Source organism: Microcebus murinus, chromosome X (genome assembly GCF_040939455.1).
Source record: "Microcebus murinus isolate Inina chromosome X, M.murinus_Inina_mat1.0, whole genome shotgun sequence".
Taxonomy (NCBI): domain Eukaryota; kingdom Metazoa; phylum Chordata; class Mammalia; order Primates; family Cheirogaleidae; genus Microcebus; species Microcebus murinus.
In genome coordinates, this window is record NC_134136.1 from 98,904,581 (window position 1) to 98,924,054 (window position 19,474).

The following is a 19,474-nucleotide window of genomic DNA, read 5'->3' on the forward strand; positions in this document are numbered from 1 at the left end:
AATGCATTATTAATCCAGAGAAAATAGTTTCATGACACAGAACAAAATTTTAAGGAACATGTGAAGCTGTGCTAAAAAAGTTTTTGATTTAAGCTAATCTCTTACTTGTGGGTATGATATTTTTGTTTAGAAGAACTTCCTCATTTTCTTCAAGCTTCTATAAAGCCAGCTCAGCTACTTTCCAAAAAATACATTACAGTAATATTTATTGACCCTGTGCAGGGTGGTTGTGAGATATTTCACAATATTTGCTGTCAAGTATCATTCCATAGAGAAATTGTTACTGGAAATATTACTTTTGGGAAATGCTGTTTTGTCAGGCTGAATTATTTGTTCTATTATATAATATCTTGTGCTAAATAATGTACTTGAAAGTAATAGAAGAGTATTCAAAATGAATCTGAGTAATTTTATCAGTATTAATAACATAATTCCAAGTGGACACCTGAAAACAAATTTTTGAGCAGAAATATGAAAAATATAATTTTACTTGAATAATATTTTTAAATCACTAAATATTTTTTAAAAAGAAGTGATTGTTGTAGATTAGGGACATCTCTGTTCATTATAAGTGGTTATCCAGCATTAGACTTTGAATTTCTATTTCATATGTTTACTAAATATTGGAAAAAACAAATTATATATATATTTTTTTATTTGTATGAATTTAGGGGATACAAGTGCAGTTTTGTTACATGGATATATTGCATAGGGGTGAAATCTAGGCTTTTAGTGTAACTATCACCTGAATAATGTACATTTTACCCATTAATATCTCATGGCTCACCCTCCTGAGTCTCCAATGTATTATTGTACACTCTATGTCCATATGTACACATTATTTAGCTACCACTTACAAGTGAGAACATGTGGTAATTGACTTTCTGATTCTGAATTTTTTCAGTAAAGGTAATGGCCTCCAGTTCCATCCACGTTGCTGCAAAAGACATGATCTCATTCTTTTTTATGGCTGAATAGTATTCCATTGTATATATATGCTACTTTTTCTTTGTATTTAACTGTTGTTTTTTTTCAGACAGAGTCTCACTCTGTTGCTTGGAGTAGAGTGCCATGGCGTCAGCCTAACTCACAGCAACCTCAAACTCCTGGGCTCAAGTGATCCTCCTGCCTCAGCCTCCCAGATAGCTGGGACTACAGGCACTCGCCACCATGCCCGACTAATTTTTTCTATGTATTTTTAGTTGGCCAATTAATTTATTTCTATTTTTATCTCAGAAGGGGTCTCGATCTTGCTCAGGCTGATCTCAAACTCCTGAGCTCAAATTCCAATTCACAATTATACATTGCCAGAAATGGCAGCAAGTGTTTGGTAGCAGGATCCTATCCTGCTATCCAAGCGATCCTATCCTCCTGCCTCAGCCTCCCAGAGTTCTAGGATTACAGACGTGAGCCACCGCTCCTGGCCTTTAACTGTTTTTTAAAATACATTTCAAAAGTATAGGTTTGCCTTGTTTGTGGGAAAAATACAGTTAGTGGAAAGCAAACAATTTGTATAATTTTGCCTAAATCAAATTAAATGCTATGTTAATTAAATGCTATCCTAAAAATTTTTAGAGAAACTTTACATGAAAAATTCTTTTTAAACCTAAAGTACTAGATTAACAGGAAATATTATAATTTAAAATAACAGTTTAAAGGATTCTTAGGGCTGAAATTATTATGAAATGCTTTCATAAGCATAGTTTACATTTAAGTAAAGAGAAAGCCTGTAAGAGAATAAATATGAATGAATAAATGTTCCCCTTCAAAGAGGGGAAGAATGGAAAAATATAAAAGAGAGGAGATCCTTCACTTTCAGTTTTTATATTAACAATTTGTTGTGTGGTCCTCCGGGAAGAGGCCCAGTAGTTCCATTATTTATAAAAATATTAGGATAAAATTCAAGAAATTAAGGAAAACACTGTAATATTAAAACTGAGTTGAAAATATTCATATAAACCCATGATTAAGAATCATATTAGGGCTGGGTGTGGCAGCTCACGCCTGCAATCCTACCACTCTGGGAGGCTGAGGTGGGAGGATCACTTGAGATCATGAGTTCAAGACCAGCCTGGGCAACATAGCAAGACCCTGTCTCCACAAAAAATAGAAAAATTAGCCAGATTTGGTGGTGGCACACACCTGTAGTCCCAGCTACTCAGGAGGCTGAGGCAGGAGGATCACTTGAGCCCACGAGTCTGAGGTTGCAATGAGTTTTGATGACACCACTGTACTCTAGCATGGGCAACAGAGTGAGATTCTGTCTCAAAAATAAATAAAGTCTGCAGTGAGTCTTATAGGACTAAAATCAAGGTATCAGCAGGGCTGGTTCCCCCTGGAGGCTCCAGGGGAGAATCCATTCCTTGCGTCTTCTGGCTTCTAGGCTGCTAGTGTTCCTTGGCTCATGACTGCATCACTCCAATCTCTGCTTCTACCATGACGTCAACTTCTCTGCCTTCTGACCCTCATGCTTCCCTTTTATAAGCGTCCTTATGATTACATCAGGTCCACCCAGATAATCCAGGATAATCTCCTCGTCTCAAGATCTTTTAATTTAGACACATCTGCAAAGTCCCTTTTGCTGTGTAAAAGGTCCCAGGGATTAGATTACGGACATCTTTCGTGGGCCATTATTCTGTCTACCACAGAATGTGTTTTTATTTTTGTTTCCGCATTTTCTGATTTTATATAATGTGCATGAATTACTTAAGATGTATAAATTAAAAATAGAAAAATGTTATAGTTTAATTTCAAGTGACATGAAACGTGGTTATTTATAAACATCTATATGGCTCAATGTGAAGCTTGAGCTTCATGTCTAGTCAGTTATTTTCTTACTTTTTCTTTATGCTAAATCAGAAAATTCCAATTCACAATTATACATTGCCAGAAATGGCAGCAAGTGTTTGGTAGCAGGATCAGAGACTTCTTTCTGTATAGAAGATTGGACAGAGACCTATAAATTGAGAAGTCATTTCTTCCATTCAGTGTTGTCCTAGATACTAAGTAGATGAAGTATCATACTCAAATTCTCCAAAGTTGAATGTTTCACCTTAGGAGAGTAGTTCCTACTAGGGGCAGTCCCACACAGGGGTGTGCTTTGAAAACACGTGGGGTTTTGTGGTTGTTACAGTGATTGGCAGGAATCTTCTGGCATTTAGTGGGCAAAAGCCAAGAATGTCATATGTACTTCAATGCAGGTGACATTCCTGCAAGGAAGAATTTTCCTACATCTTACATAATTTTCAAATGTCCCATTAGACATTGATGTACATGAAAAATCTATAATTATTTGAGCCCAAACCTAACCTCATTTTAGATGTAAACTCAAAGTACTTTTTACTTTTTATAAAATGTATTATTTTAATATTGAGTGTTTTCACAAATTTGCATGTCACCTAGCGCAGGGGCCAAACTTATCTTTTTTGTATAATTCCAATTTTAGTCTATTGCTGCTGAAGCAAGCATAACTCAAAAGTATTTTTTGCATGGTTTTAATATACATGGAATTTTCCAGGAACGGAACTGCTATGTAAATTGAAAAGAGTGTGTGTTGTTTTGTTTGGAACTTTACCAAGAATGGCTTAATGTTTTAGAAAATCACACCAGTGACATCAATGCTATTTATGGCTGTGCTGGATATCTTCCACTTGCCCTTCCACACTCACTCCACCCTTCTCTACCTGCTCTGTGCCTGGGGAAGGGAAAGTATCAACAGCTTTCCTTGTCTTCCAGCTTCTGGGTGGGTTCACTCAATGCTAAAGATGGGCAGGGGATCTGGAAGGTCAAAGGAGAGTGAGGTATGCCACTTGAAAAGACCATTAGGAGCTGGGTTGAATGCACATCAGTATTCCATTTGATAATGCCATATATAAGTTTGGATCTAAGCTGGTTGGAAGGTACAAGTAAACTGTGTGAAGAGATGGTTCAGACTCCCATGGTACTTGCTCCTACTGGTTTACTTCTTCTTCTTCTTCTTTTTTTTTTTTTTTAGAGACAGGGTCTCGCTCTTGCTCAGGCTGGTTTCTTCGAACTCCTGACCTCTAGCGATCCACCCACCTTGGCCTCCCAGAGTGCTAGGGTTACAGGCATGAGCCACCGCGCCTGGCCTTGGTTTACTTCTTTAATCCATATTTGTGGCTTCCTGGATGGTTCCTTAAGACCGGTTAACAGAGAAAAAGCACAGACCCAGTTTATGCAGTTTCCTGGCACCACCTAAAAGTGGGTGGTAGCTGCATTCTAGCCCCTGAAAGACAGCGATGAAGGAAAATAGTGCTAGGGGCAACACTTTGGGCAGTACATCTGGTTGTCCACTTCATGTAGAAGGAAAGAGAGCCTGTTCTCTCTCTGGGCATACTGTTGCTGAGAGGTGCAATCCCTCACAGCCTGGAGCATCCCTGTTTGTTCTTGTTGGGCAACAATGCGGGGCCCTGACTGCTCTTTACCTGGGCCATTTCTCAAGGCTATATTGCAGGGAACTGCCTTGAGGGATGAGGTGATATCTCCTTCTGGGACAAAGAGCAGGCTTGCTTTCCCCAAGGCCAGTATTCCTTGGCTGTGGTGCAAACATGCACTGTGTACATAGCATGTACACCCTGGCCCCTCTGAGTGGCCCTCTGTAACTTGTAGACTTGGGGAACCGAGGCAAATATGCTGTTGCTCATGCTGCTTGCTGTGCCCCTGGCATCTATGAAATGGATAAATGGATCCATAAAAGGCTAACATGTAAGTAGGGGGAAATCCCACACCTTGACAAATATTTGTTATAAACTCTACAGTCAGTTTTACAAGCTTTTGGACATTATGTGACTTATACCTGATTTCACATTGAGGGGTGCAACTCAATTATTCCTCCAGTTTTGGTCCCTTGGAGAAAAATGTTGCCACTTTTGTGTTTGAATGACTTGTTTTTTCTTTGTTCAGGCAAAACTTGTGAGGCTTCACTGCACATCTGTTGGAAAAAACAAGTTTTAATGGCTTCTTGAAAGTATTTGACAAAGTTTCATAGCAAACATTACTAAGGACTAAGGGTGAATGGCCAATATAATAAACCAGACATTCAAATATTTATTGTCATTTTTTTCTATTCATACTATAAATGGATAACATTACATGCCTCATATTCCAATTGTTTATAAAACTATTTTGCCCCTCTCCTTTCCATAGTGAGTTTTAGGCTTCTCAGGTCTGTCTTTATGTCTCTCAGTTCTAAATAATGGAATTCCAGCATTTGGTCTGGAAAACTACAGGCCCTCCTGACTGTTAGTGTAAGAAATCCCAGCAACAGAATAAGGAAAAGGTGATTTTCTGGTTTCTTAAAATGTCCTTGAAAATGTTATTTCTAACAAAGGGGTCTTACAAGACATCTGGAACTCAGAGCCTGTGGCTTGTTCTATGAATGTAACCTTGGCCTTAAAAGGCCTGTAATTCCTTTGGTTTGTATTACCTAATAGTTTGTTGCCCTGGTAATAATATTTAAATTGACATTTCCATGTCCTAAAGGCTATGAATATCTATGAATTTTCTTTAATAGACAAATGAATTGAAAATTTATAGGCAGACAAAAACCTGTATGCAAATGGTTATAGCAGCTTTATTTATCAATAATTGGAAACAACCAAGATATCTTTCAATAGGAGAATGGATAACCAAACTATGGTACATGTGTACAACAGAACACTAGTCAGGGATAAAAAGGATCTATTGATTCACTCAACAATATGGATGAATCTTTTTTTTTAGTGGTAAAATATACATAACATAAACATGGATGACCTTAAATGCATTTTGCCAACTGAAAGAAGTCAGACCCCAAAGACCCAAAAGTGTTGTATGATTCTATGCATATGACATTTTTGAAAGAGGCAAAACTATAGGGATGTGTATTAGTTTTCTATTGCTGCTGTAACAAATTACCACAAACTTATTAATAGTAGCTTACAACAGCACAAATTTATTCTTTTATGTTTCTGGAAGCCAGAAGTCTGAAATCAGTTTCATTAGACGAAAGTCAAGGTGTCTGCCAGGCATGGTAGATTGCACCTGTAGTCCTGGCTATTTGGGAGACTGAGGACTGAGGTAGGAAGAGCCCAGGAGTTTGAGACTAGTCTGAGCAACATAACAAGATATTGTCTCTAAAAAAATTTTTTTTAATTAGCCAGGCATGGTGCTACATGCCTGTACCCTGTAATCCCAGCTACTTTGGGAGGCTGAGATGAGAGGATTGCTTGAGCTTAGGAGTTTGAGGCTGCAGTGACCTACGATCACACCACTGCACTCCAGCCTGGGCAACAGAGCATGACCCTGTCTCTAATAAACAAATAAATAAAAATAATAAAATCAAGGCGTCATAAGGGCTGGTTACTTCTAGAGGCTTTGGGGGAGGATTTGTTTACTTGCCGTTTCTAGCTTCTGGAAGCCATTTGCCTCTTGCTTCCATCTTCACATCTCCTACTACCTCCTGTGACCTTCTTGCCACCCACTTTTAAAGACACTTGTTATTACATTTAGGGCCCACCTGGATAGTCCAGGGTAATCTCATTTTGAGATGTTTAATGTAATCATACCTGCTAAGTCCCTTTGCCATATAAGGTAACATTTACAGGTTTTGGGGATTAGAACATGGATATCTTTGTGGGGTCATTATTCAGTCTAGAACAGGACTAAAAACAGATCAGTGGTTGAAACTGGCTTGTTTGGGAAATTTGGGTTAGGAGAGAGGGAACAGTTGAGTACATAATGGGCTACACAAGAATGATGGAGGATACATGACTCTACAATTGTCAAAACCCATAGAATGGTACGCCACCAAGAGTGAACATTACTGTATGCAAATTGAAAAAAGAATCAACCAGGTTGTCAGTGATAGAATACAGAAGGTGACAAAAGAATTTAATTGTACCTGGAGGAAATTACGTTAAGTGAAATAAACCAGGCACAGAAAGACAAATACTGCATGGTCTCACTTATATGTGGACTTGAAAAGAGTTGAAAAATAAAAAATAAAAAAGAAGAAAGTGGAAAGTGGTTACCAGGGGCTGGAAGGGGGTGGGTGTTGGGGACATGTTGGTCAAAGAATAAAAAATTTTAGTTAGGATGAATAAATTCAAGAGGTCTATTGTACAACATGGTGGCTATAGTTTTTTTTTTTTTTTTTTTTTTGAGACAGAGTATTGCTTTGTTGTCCAGGCTAGAGTGAGTGCCCTGACGCCGTGGCGTCAGCCTAGCTCACAGCAACCTCAAACTCCTGGGCTCAAGCGATCCTACTGCCTCAGCCTCCCAAGTAGCTGGGATTACAGGCATGTGCTGCCATGCCCGGTTAAATTATATATATAATTTATACATATATATAATATATATTATATATATAATAACATATATACTATATATAATATATATAATATATATTATATATATAACTGATATATATATATATCAGTTGGCCAATTAATTTCTTTCTATTTATAGTAGAGACAGGTCTTGCTCTTGCTCAGGCTGGTTTTGAACTCCTGACCTCGAGCAATCTGCCGGCCTCGGCCTCCCAGAGAGCTAGGATTACAGGCGTGAGCCACCACACCTGGCCGGTGGCTATAGTTAATAACAATGTACTGTATTGTTGAAAATTACTGAGAGAACAGATTGTAAGTCTTCTCATCACAAAAAAAATGATAGGTATGTGAGTTACTATATATGTTAATTAGCTCAATTTAGTTATTCCACAATGTGGAATGACTAAAATACATATTTCAAAACAAAATGTTGTACAGGATAAACATATACAATTTTCATTTGTCAATTAAAACATAAATAATACACAAAAGAATTTAATTGTATTAAAAATGTATGACATATGGAGAATGGACACACCTGAAGCTCTGACTCGGGTGGGGCAAAGGCAATATATGCAACCTAAACATTTGTACCCCCATCAGCTGGGCGTGGTGGCTCACGCCTATAATCCTAGCACTCTAGGAGGTCGAGGCGGGCTGATCGCTCAAGGTCAGGAGTTTGAAACCAGCCTGAGCAAGAGCGAGACCCCGTCTCTACTATAAATAGAAAGAAATTAGCTGGACAACTAAAAATATAGAAAAAATTAGCTAGGCATGGTGGTGCACACCTGTAGTCCCAGCTACTCGGGAGGCTGAGGCAGGAGGATCACTTGAGCCCAGGAGTCTGAGGTTGCTGTGAGCTAGGCTGATGCCATGGCACTCTAGCCTGGGCAACACAGTGAGACTCTGTCAACAAACAAACAAACAAACAAACAAAAAACCCATTTGTACCCCTGTAATATGCTAAAATAAAAAATAATAAATAATAAAAAATGTATGACATAACTTTACTAAAGTGGATGGGGAAAAGTTGTTTATTAAGTAACTTTGAAAAAGAGTGTTTTGACTAGATAGTATAAGGCTAAAGACAAAAAGAATTGAACTCTAGTTGGGAGTATCAAAGGATAAAATTACAATAATTTTAAGATGTTAATTTGCTTTATTTCAAATTCTACAATCAGGCAACATTTTATTCTATAGAATAGAATAAGTGTTCCAATGAGCTGAGCAGAGAAAGTTGGTTTTATAGACAGAAAAGAATTGAAGAAAGCAGGAACAAAGAACAGATGGGTCATTTCAAAGTTACTTTCTGCATAAGGCAGGAATGCAGAACAGAACAATAGACAAATAATTGATTGGTTGACATCAGGTTACTTTTTGTTATAAGTACTTTTTGTTTTCTTGCTCCAGGGGAGCAAGAAAAGAAAATAAAAGAACAAAAGCCAGAGGTAACTTCATTATCAAGCCAATTGAAACTGGCTGGTTTGGGAAATTTGGCTGTTATATCTTTTTTCTGATTTCTCAGAAGGCCAGATAACAACTCATTTGTGGTTTAGTGATGTGGAGCTTTGGTATGAGTGACTCCATTTTGGTTTCTAGTCTGCTCTGTTGGGGCTTAGTGCAGGAGCTTAGTCTAAAACAATGACACCCTCCATCATTTTTATTTAACAGGAGACAGATACAGAAATATAGATATATAGACATACAGAAATATATACATACAGAAATATATACATATAGACAACCTATATGTATACATAGGTTACTTTACATAGACATATTTCCTAGCTCTGACTGCTGAGATGGCCTAGAAGTAGTGACACTCCAGCAGCAATGAGCACACCTAGCAACCAGATCTTTGTTTCCAAATACCATCCTCCAATAAACAAAACCAGGGCTCCTTGAAGAAATGGCTGTCTCTAGGGTGAGGGCAGGAAAAATACAAGATGCACATGGAACATGTAGTACCAGAAAGATAGGACAGTAGGCCAGGTACAGTGGCTCACTTTAAGCAGTGGATTAAAATATTATACATGACAATATCTATGAGTTCATAATAATACTTAAAGAAGACAAAACTGTAGAATATAAAAGAGGAAAATTCACTAGAGGGGCTTAACAGTACATTTGAGTTAGCAGAAGAAAGAAACAGTGAACTTGAAGATCTATAGACATTATGCAATCTTAAGAACACAGTAAAAAAAAATGATGAAGAAAAATTAACAGAGCCTCACAGAAATGTGTAACACCATTAAGCACGCCAATACACATGTAATGGGAATACCAGGAGAGGAAAGAGAGAAAGGAGAAGAAAAAATATTTGAAGAAAGAATGATTGAAAACCACAAAACTATTGAAAGAAATTAAAGACCTAATGGAAAGATATCCTGTGTTCTGAAATCAGGGAAGTTCACAGCATGGGCTCAGAAGATTAGGCTTCTTAGGCTCAATCATGGCTCTTAGATAAGTTACCTAACTTCCCTGGCCTTCAGTTTTCTCATATGTAGAATGAGAATAAGAATTCCTGTCTTACAGAGTTGTTCATGGAGTGAATGACTCAAGATACATATATAAAGTACTTAAAACAATGCCTTTCACATGGTGTGTGTTTAATATGTGTTAGCTATTGTGAAATTGTGAAAGGCAGTTTGGCAGAGTATAAGAATCTCTTCAGTTATAATCATTTTCTCCAAAAAGTCTAGCTGTTCCTCCATTTTCTTCTGAAAGCTAATATTGCAGAGAAGTCTGAAACCAAACTGGCTTTGTTCCCTTATAGCAGAGTGGTTGGGAGCTCTGGGGTTAGATTGCTTTGGTTTGTATCCTGGCTACCCCACTTATTAGATGCGTGACCTTGGGCAAGTTACTTAACCTCTCTGATCCTTACTGTCGTCATCTGTAATATGGGGCAACTCATAGACCCTCCTCTTTGTGGACCCTTTGCATTCGTTGGCCAAATCATCCTTCCTCCCTTTTACTTGTTTGCTCTTTCCACTCCAACCTTTGAATTCTGCTGGGACTTCCAATCACAGGGGCCTCACCCCCTGGCCAATGATCTTACTCCATTCCCATGGCCACTGTGCTGGATCTAAGTGTTGAGCACATAGTGTGGGGACAACTGGAGTCCCTCTATGGGGAAACCAGGAGGGAGACTCTCTCTCTCTTTCTCCTGGGGTTGCTGAGCTAGGATAGGTTGAGCTCAGAGCGGCCAGTGCCACATATGGAAGAGGAAGCCTGTCTGCAGTAGGAGAGGCTCAGGCAACCACACAGAATGAACCAGAGCTGAGCAGCAGAGGAGAGCAAAGGGATCCCGGACAAAATCGATTGAGTTCCCAAATCCGTCAACTTGAAGGCCAACACCACCATTTTATTGGGATGCTGGGAGGTTTAAATGAGAGAATTCATGTCAAGCACCAAGTGAGTGCTGAACACGAGGCAAACCCTCAGAAAAGGATGATTTGTTTTCTCCTGTGTTAATGATTGCAGGACTTTTCCCCCTTGTAGTTAAAAATTGTTGCCTAATGTGTCTATGCATAGGTAGTTCATTCTCCCTGAAACTGGTAATTTCTTTCAGTCTGCAGGTGGAGATCCTTCTTAAGCTTAGGAAGATCTTTTTTTTAAGTGTCTTTAATTGTTGCATCTCTTGGCTGGGAATGGTAAGTGTCTGTATGTTGGTGCTCCATTCCCTGTTCTCTGATAACTGTTATCTCTGATAATTTTCTCTCTCCTTCACTCTGAATGTTGGAGTCCCTCAGGGCTTGGCCGTGGGTGGAAGTACTGATCACAACAACAGCTGACTCCTTGTTCTACTCCCACCCATCCTGGGCCATGTGAGGCACAGGGGAGTCTTAAGCCACTGGCTGCCCCGAGCCCAGCCCCTTTCTACAGGCCACCCGAGGGAAGGGGTTTCTGCCATTTCCCAGTCCCTTTTCTCTTGCTAGCAGGGGTGCTGGCAGGTACATGCGATACAAGACACAAACTTCATGCAAAGCCAGCGGGAGAAGCAACAGCTCTGCAGGATCCCAGAGCCCCTGCTATGGGACCAGCAGTATCCAAAGGCATCACCTGGGAACTTGCTGGAAAGCAGACTCTCAGGCCCTGTCCTAGACCCCTGAATCAGAATGAGCATTTCTGCAACATCCCAGAGTGATTTGTGTGCTCATCATCGTTTGAGAAACTCTGCTTCAGAGCACAGCCTCAGTTTAACCCTTTTATTCTTTTTTTTTTTTTTGAGACAGAGCCTCACTCTGATGCCTGGGCTAGAGTGCCATGGCGTCAGCCTAGCTCACAGCAACCTCAAACTCCTGGGCTCAAGCAATCCTACTGCCTCAGTCTCCCGAGTAGCTGGGACTACAGGCATGCGCCACCATGCCCGGCTAATTTTTTCTATATTTTTAGTTGGCCAATTAATTTCTTTCTACTTTTAGTAGAGACAGGGTCTTGCTCTTGCTCAGGCTGGTTTCGAACTCCTGACCTTCAGCGATCCTCCCGCCTCTGCCTCCCAGAGTGCTAGGATTACAGGTGTGAGCCACCATGCCCAGCCAGTTTAACCCTTTTATTCTTAATCCATTTTTTCCCTACCCACAAAGTAAGTCATTCTTTATGGTAAAAACTCTGAAGTTCTCAGAAGACCAGTTCATGTAATGCTCTGACTCTCTTTACTACTTACTTACTTATCATATGATATTTTCCCTCAATATAATGTTATTGCCACAGAAAATGGGAGCTCTGTTGTCAGGGCACTTTGAAGTTTTGTATGCCCAAGTCAGACTTCATTGAAACTTCAATTTTACTCTGTCAGATTCCTTCTGTGTCCTTGGCTTGCCTTACCTTTGCGAGAATTACAAAACTTTCCACAGTTCTGCCAGCTGCTTCTTCCTGTTTTGTTCTCAATTTGGGATGTTTATTTCTTTTGCTTGATGCCTGTATGCTAAAAGAAATAAATAAGCAGAAAACATTTGTGGTTCATTCAAGCACAGGGGACAATCCAAATTTGTTCCATATGATATCCTCTGACTAAGATTTCTTATGTCCTATAATTGTTGAGTATATTTTTGCCTTAAACTGTTATGTTGAATTATCACTTCTTTGAGCATATTTATTTAAATATATTTGGGGGGTGAAAAGTCATTATGTCCTATAAAAGGAGTCTGTTGAAAAGGTGGTAAAATTTTCAAGAGCTGCTTTGGCAAATGTTAACTGAAGGGTCATTATGTGGGGTAGTTATGTATTATGTTATATATATTATATAAACCAGTGCTATTATAAATATGGTTTGTGGAGTGGTGCCAGTCAATGAACTCTTTGTTACTCATCTGTGACAAGATAAATACAGAAATTGAGAGTGTTTAGAAACTTTTATAACATTTGACTGAGTAATTTTATGTCTGCTGCCTCTAGCAGTAAAAAATTTGGCTTTGTTATTTTATATGTCATTTAAAATTTTTATTTTCTAGTAATTTATTTTTATTATATTTTATAGAAATATCAGTGTATAACAGATTGCAATTTTTTTTAAAGCTGGTCTTTCACTGCAGCACTTATATAGAGCACATTTTCTGGCTTCCAGAAATCAAATTTGATATAATATAATGAAAGCACAACCTTCCTCTGCCCCCATTTCTAAACAATTACTGAGTTAAAAAAGAAATGGAAATGAAACTTACAAAATATTTACAACTGAACAGCAGCAAAACAGAATCTATCAAACCATGTGTGATATAGCTAAGATGGTATTTAGAAGGAAATTAACATTTGAAATGCACATATTAAAGAAGAAAAATAAATTAATGATCTAATTGTTCAGAAATGGTAGAGAATAGCTAGGGTATAGGCTCAGTACTTTTATCAATGAGTCCCCAAAATATAAAAACTTAAATAAGATAGAACTCTTTTTTCCACCCACAAAATAGTCCTGCGTTGGGTGGAAGGTCCAGGGTTGGCAGGCATTCATGCCAAACTCAACATAAGTCTTTCATTTGCATTTCCAAAACAGTAGTATCTGGTTGTCATCACCTTGCAGCCATCAGACAGTGGGAAAGAGTCCAAGACGGTCCGCACACAATTTTTTAAAAATGCAAGACCCTGTAGAAGCACACAATACCTCTTCTCCTATTCTGTTGGTCAGAACTTGGCCATGGGGTGACAGCTAGTGGCAAAGGGGATTGGGAAGTGTGGATTTTAGCTGTGAAGTCCTGTGTCCAGTTAAAAGTTCTTTACACCGAAGGAAAGAGAGAAATATATTGGGGAATAATTACTAATCTACCACAAGCAACATATTAAGAAAACTCAAAGAAAATTGAAGGAAGAAAACAGTAAGTATAAAAAACAGAATGTTATAAACAAAGAAAACAAAGAACAATGGATGATCAAGAAACTAAAAGCCAATTGATTTAAAAGAATTAAAAATAGGCTAATCAGTTGAAAGACTAATTGAGAAAAATAAGAGGCATGATAGACAATGGTGTGAATGAAAAACGGGTTAGAAACGGTAAAGTTTCCAAAAGTCACAGGAGAGCATTATGAACCAATTTATAGAAATACATTAGAAAACTCACAATGAAATAGACAATTTTCTACAAAATATAAATTTCCTAAGTGAATTCAAGAGGAAATAGAAATCAGACATAGTCCATTAATTAATTGACACAATAGAAAAGATATTTAATCATCTAAAACACACACACCTAAACACACACACAAAATACAACCAAGCCCAGAGTTTTTAGGAAAGTGTTACTCAATCCACAACTAAAGAGAACATCCTTATCTTAATTATTCACATAACATTAACAATAATAATAAAAGAGAATGCTACCCAACTCATTTAAGAGGCTACTTTGATATGAAAATTGTAAAAAGACGTTGGAAAAAAATGTAAAGAAAATATAAGCTAATATCACTTACAAACATAGATGCAAGAATCATCATATAGATTAGTAGTTGAATACAAAAGTGTATTAAAAAATTATGACCAAGTAGAGTTTATCCCAAAAATGTATGGATGGTTTAACTAGAAAGGTAAATTCCTACATGTACAGATTAGATGAGAAAAAGTATGATTATCTTTTTTTTTTTTTTCTTTTTGAGACAGAGTCTCACTCTGTTGCCCTGGCTAGAGTGCTGTGGCATCAGCCTAGCTCACAGCAACCTCAGACTCCTGGGCTGAAGCGATCCTCCTGCCTCAGCCTCCAGAGTGGCTGGGACTACAGGCATGTGCCACCATGCCCGCCTAATTTTTTGTATTTTTGGTAGAGATGGGGTCTCGCTCTTGCCCAGGCTGGTTTCCAACTCCTGAGATCAAACTATCTGCCCGCCTCGGCCTCCCAGAGTGCTAGCATTACAGGCGTGAGCCACCGTGCCAGGTCTCAAAGACATTTTGGTAAGGTGTCTGTGCCTGTGAAAAGATAAAAGGAGATTTTACAGCAGATTGTCAGGTAGTTATTCTCTGTTTTCCTCTCATCTGAAATGTTCACAAACAACATAAGTCTTTTTGAAAAGACAACTATTGATCTGTAGAAAAATGATAAACAATATATCTCAGCTGAATGAAATGTAGTATGGAGGATGACTATTCGCTAATAATGTTGCCTACTAGAGTAGAGAGGAGTTGATGTTTGGGAATGCAGGGAGGGATCTGGAAAGTTAAGGATTTATTCCCAGTGCTAGGAAGAGCTAGGTTAGGGGACAGGCTGTGGGTTTGAGACCCTGCCTCGTATGTTTGGAAGACTCTGTGGAAAAGGGTCTCCCTCAAGGAGAACAGAGGGGATGGGGAACCCCTGCCTATCACGGCCCCTTCCACGCATGACACCCCCCCACACACCGAATTGGGACCCTCCCCTGATGACCCTCCCGCCGTCACCGCACAATCTGGGGACACGTGGCGCCGTGGCTGCGGAACTGCCCAGAGAGGGAGCCAGGACGAGGTCACCACGTAGGGATGGGACAGGATGCCTGGGGGCCCGGCTGCCGCCCAGCCCCCAACCTGCTGGCAGAGACACTGAGGGCCAAACTTCGCCAGCGCCAGCGGCGGTGACTCGGGTCGCCCACTCTGGAGTGGATGGCTGGGAGGCCCAGGTACCGCCACAGCCGGTTCAGGCCGGTTCCCACCAGCCCATTCTCCAAAGTGTCGGGACCCCTACTCCACAGACTCACCATGTTTCGGCTTCTGGGTTGTCTGTAGGTCTCCCTACAACTTTTGCACTCAGTCAGGTCACAGTTCTAAAAGCGACGGCAGCGGAGCCACACTTCTAAGAGCACCGCAGATGAGACACCCAGTGCACGTGATTATCTCAATTCAACACTAATTCCTGATGAAAGTTCTTTGCAAACTAAGGATAGAGGAACCTCCTTATGTTGATGAAATTTAACTACCAAACTTTAGAAACTTTAAAAGTATTCCTGGCCGGGCACGGTGGCTCATGCTTGTAACCCTAGCACTCTGGGAGGCCGAGGTGGGAGGATCACCAAAGGTCAGGAGTTCAAGACCAGCCTGAGCAAGAGCGAGACCCCGTCTCTACTAAAAATAGAAAGAAATTAATCGGCCAACTAAAAATATATAGAAAAAATTAGCCCAGGACTTTTTTTTTTTTTTTTTTTTCGAGACAGAGTGTCACTCTTCCCGGGCTAGAGTGCCGTGGCGTCAGCCTAGCTCACAGCAACCTCAAACTCCTGGGCTCAAGAAATCCTTCTGCCTGAGCCTCCGGGGTAGCTGGGACTACAGGCATGCACCACCATGCCCTGCTCATTTTTTCTATATATTTTTAGTTGGCCGATTAATTTCTTTCTATTTTCAGTAGAGATGGGGTCTTGCTCTTGCTCAGGCTGGTCTTGAACTCCTGAGCTCAAGCGATCCTCCCGCCTCAGCCTCCTAGAGTGCTAGTATTACAGGCCTTAGCCGCCACGACCAGCCTTAGCCCAGGACTTTGAGGTTGCTGTGAGCTGACGCCAGGGCACTCTAGCCCGGGCAACAGACTGAGATTCTGTACCAAAACAAAACAAAACAAAACAAAAAAAAACCAAAAAAAAAATTAGCCGGGCATGGTGGCACATGCCTATAGCCCCAGCTACTTGGGAGGCTGAGGCAGGAGGATCGCTTGAGCCCAGGAGATTGAGGTTGCTGTGAGCTAGGCTGACGCCACGGCACCCACTCTAGCCTGGACAACAAAGTGAGACTCTGTCTCAAATAAATAAATAAATAAATAAATAAATAAATAAATAAAATAAAATAATAAAAAAAGAAGTATTCCTGATAAATTCAGAAACAAGTCAAGGATGCCACCATCATTACTTTCATTCAACGTCGTCCTGGTCAGTGCAATCAAACCACCCACCCACCGAAAAAATCAACATAGAAACACAAAACATATTTGAAATGAGGAGTTAAAATTGTTATTATTTTCAGGGGATATGATTGTCTTCATAAAAATGGAGAGAATGTTCAAACTTTGCAACTAATAAGATAAATCAGCAAGGTTACAGGATACAGCATTAACCTGTAACAATTAATATAGGTTCATAATCCCTTCATTACAAATCTAAAATAACAAAGCTCTGAAAGTAAAAGTTTTTCTTTCCTTGCACATTTAGTGCCAATATTCCTTTGGCAGTAAAACTCTGAGTCTATCTACAGTTGTAATTGATTCCATTTAATAAAATGCTTATAAGTTTCACTACAGAAATATTAATGTATTTGATTGTGTGGCCCCAGACTCCAGCAGTATTACATAATATATGGTAAATGCACTGTATTTCTTTATAAAATTTGAAAATCTTTTTTTTTTTTTTGAGACAGAGTCTCACCATGTTGCCCCAGTTAGAGTGCAGTGGCATCATCACAGCTCACTGCAACCTCAAACTCCTGGGCTTGAAAAATCCTCCTACTTCTGTCTCCCGAGTAGCTGGGACTACAGGTGCTCGCCACTATGCCCAGCTAATTTTTTTATTTTTTGTAGAGATGGAGTCTTGTTCTTGCTCAGGCTGGTCTCAAACTCCTGACCTGAAGTGATTCTCCCACTTTGGCCTCTCAAAGTGCTGGGATTATAGGCATGAACCACCACACGTGGACTAGAAAATCTGAATTTTGAAACACGTCTGGCCTAAGGGTTTTGGGTAATGGATTTTGGACCTTATCCTATACATTAGCAATACCTATTAGAAAATATTACAGAACAAAATCCCTCATTCTTAACAATTCTATAAGATACACAGAAATAAATCTAACCAAAGAGGTTGGAGATTTTTATGAAGAAAATCATTATTATGAAGCATATATTAGAAGAAAAGAATAAATGGAGAGATATATTCATGGATGGAATGACTCAATAAAGATAACAGCTGTTTTTGAGTAAATATATAAATTCAGTGTAGTTTAAAAAATATCATTAGTGGCTCATGCTTGTAATCCCAGTGACTCTGGGGGTTGAGTTGGGAGATTGCTTGATGCCAGGAGTTAGCTGGGCATGGTAGCGCACACCTGTAGAAAGAACATAGAGACATTCTCATGCATACCTAAAACACATTATATGGCAGAGTTGGCACCACAAATCCATAGAGAAAGAACTTACTGTTTAACAATGATTTTGTACAATTGGTTTTACATATAGATAGAAATGAAATAAAATCTTTACCTCATACCATACCAAAATAGATTCAAGATGGTTCAAAAAACTAAATGACAAAATTTAAATTTATTAGTATGAACCCTAAGAGTCAATATTTATGATCTTGGGAAAGATATGGATTTCTTAGGCAAGAGATAAAAACACAGGCTATACAGGAAAAGCTATAGACTTGTAAATATGAAAAGTAAAGGCTGTACAACCTACCATAAAGTTTTTTTTGGTCAGCTTTATTGAGGTATAATTGACAAATAAAATTATATGTGCTTAAGGTGTACAATGTGATGCCTTAATATACATATGTGTATAAAGGTAGTTAATACATCCATCACCTCAAATATTTACATTGTGTGTGTGAATACAGTTTTAAAACTATAGTCACCAGGCTGTACAGTAGATCCTCAGAACTTATTCATTTCATAGCTAAAAGTTTGTACCCTTTGACCAGCATGTCCCCATATCCCTCACCCCCCAGCTCCTGGCAATCACCATTCTATTCTCTTTTTCTGTGTTCAACTTTTTTAGATTCCACCTATATGTGAGATCATACAGTATTTGTCTTTGTGTCTGACCTATTTTACTTAGCATAATGCCCTCCAGGTTCATACATGTTGTCACAAATGGCAGGATTTCCTTCTTTTTTTATGGCTGAATAAATAATAAATAATTAAATTAAACTTCATTTAATTCATACATTGTGATTGATTGACATGTCTTTTAAGTCTTTTTTTTTTTTTTTTTTTGCACATCTTGCCATCCAATTAAGTCTTTTTTAATATATTGGTTTCCCCCCTAATTTTTTTCTTTATAATTTATCTGTAGAAAAAAGCGGGTCATTTGTCCTGTAGAGTTTCCTACCAACTGGATTTTTGTCAATCATATCCCTGTGGTTTCACTGATACGTTTCTCTGTCCCCTGTATTTCCTGTAAATTGGTAGAGTTAGAGGTTGATCAGGCTCAGGTTTGATATTTTTGGCTAGTGACATTGTGTACTTCCATCCTGAGGCATATGTCTTGTCTCTCTGCTTAGCAGCCATTGATGGGCATTGCCAAGATCCATTAATTCATTATGGGTTGTAAAATGGTGATATTCTAATATTTTCAGGTCTTCTTTTTATATTAGTTGGAATACTTCTATTAAAAGAATGTTCCCCTCGTCAATTATTTGGTTAGTCTGAGGAACAGTTTTTACAGGATAAATGCTTCATCTTTCCCTTTACTAGTTTTCAAAATAATGAGTTTGTTCTCAAGCATTCTCCGAAAGTGATAATTTTTAAAAATTGAGATAAAATTCTCATACCATCAAATTCACCCTTTTAAAGTGTACATACAATTCACTAGTTTCCAGTACATTTATAAAGTTGTGCAACCATCACCACTAGTTGATCATTTTTAAAGTCTTATAAATTCATAAACATATCCATTGTGTTTCAATCCATAGCAATCATTATTGTTTTGACATTTAATTTTTCTCGACTTTAGCTAACTGGAGCTTCTTTAAACTGGCTCCTGAGACCTTTTGACACACTC

At 38.8% G+C, this 19,474-nt stretch overlaps 1 non-coding gene across 1 annotated transcript; it reads right to left on the bottom strand.

Moving 5' to 3' along the window:
• Window positions 1–3,363: 3,363 nt before the first annotated feature.
• LOC142866083 (U6 spliceosomal RNA) lies at window positions 3,364–3,467 on the bottom strand. The gene has a single exon (XR_012916151.1). It is a non-coding gene; the product is annotated as a U6 spliceosomal RNA (small nuclear RNA).
• Between the last annotated feature and the right edge of the window lie 16,007 nt (window positions 3,468–19,474).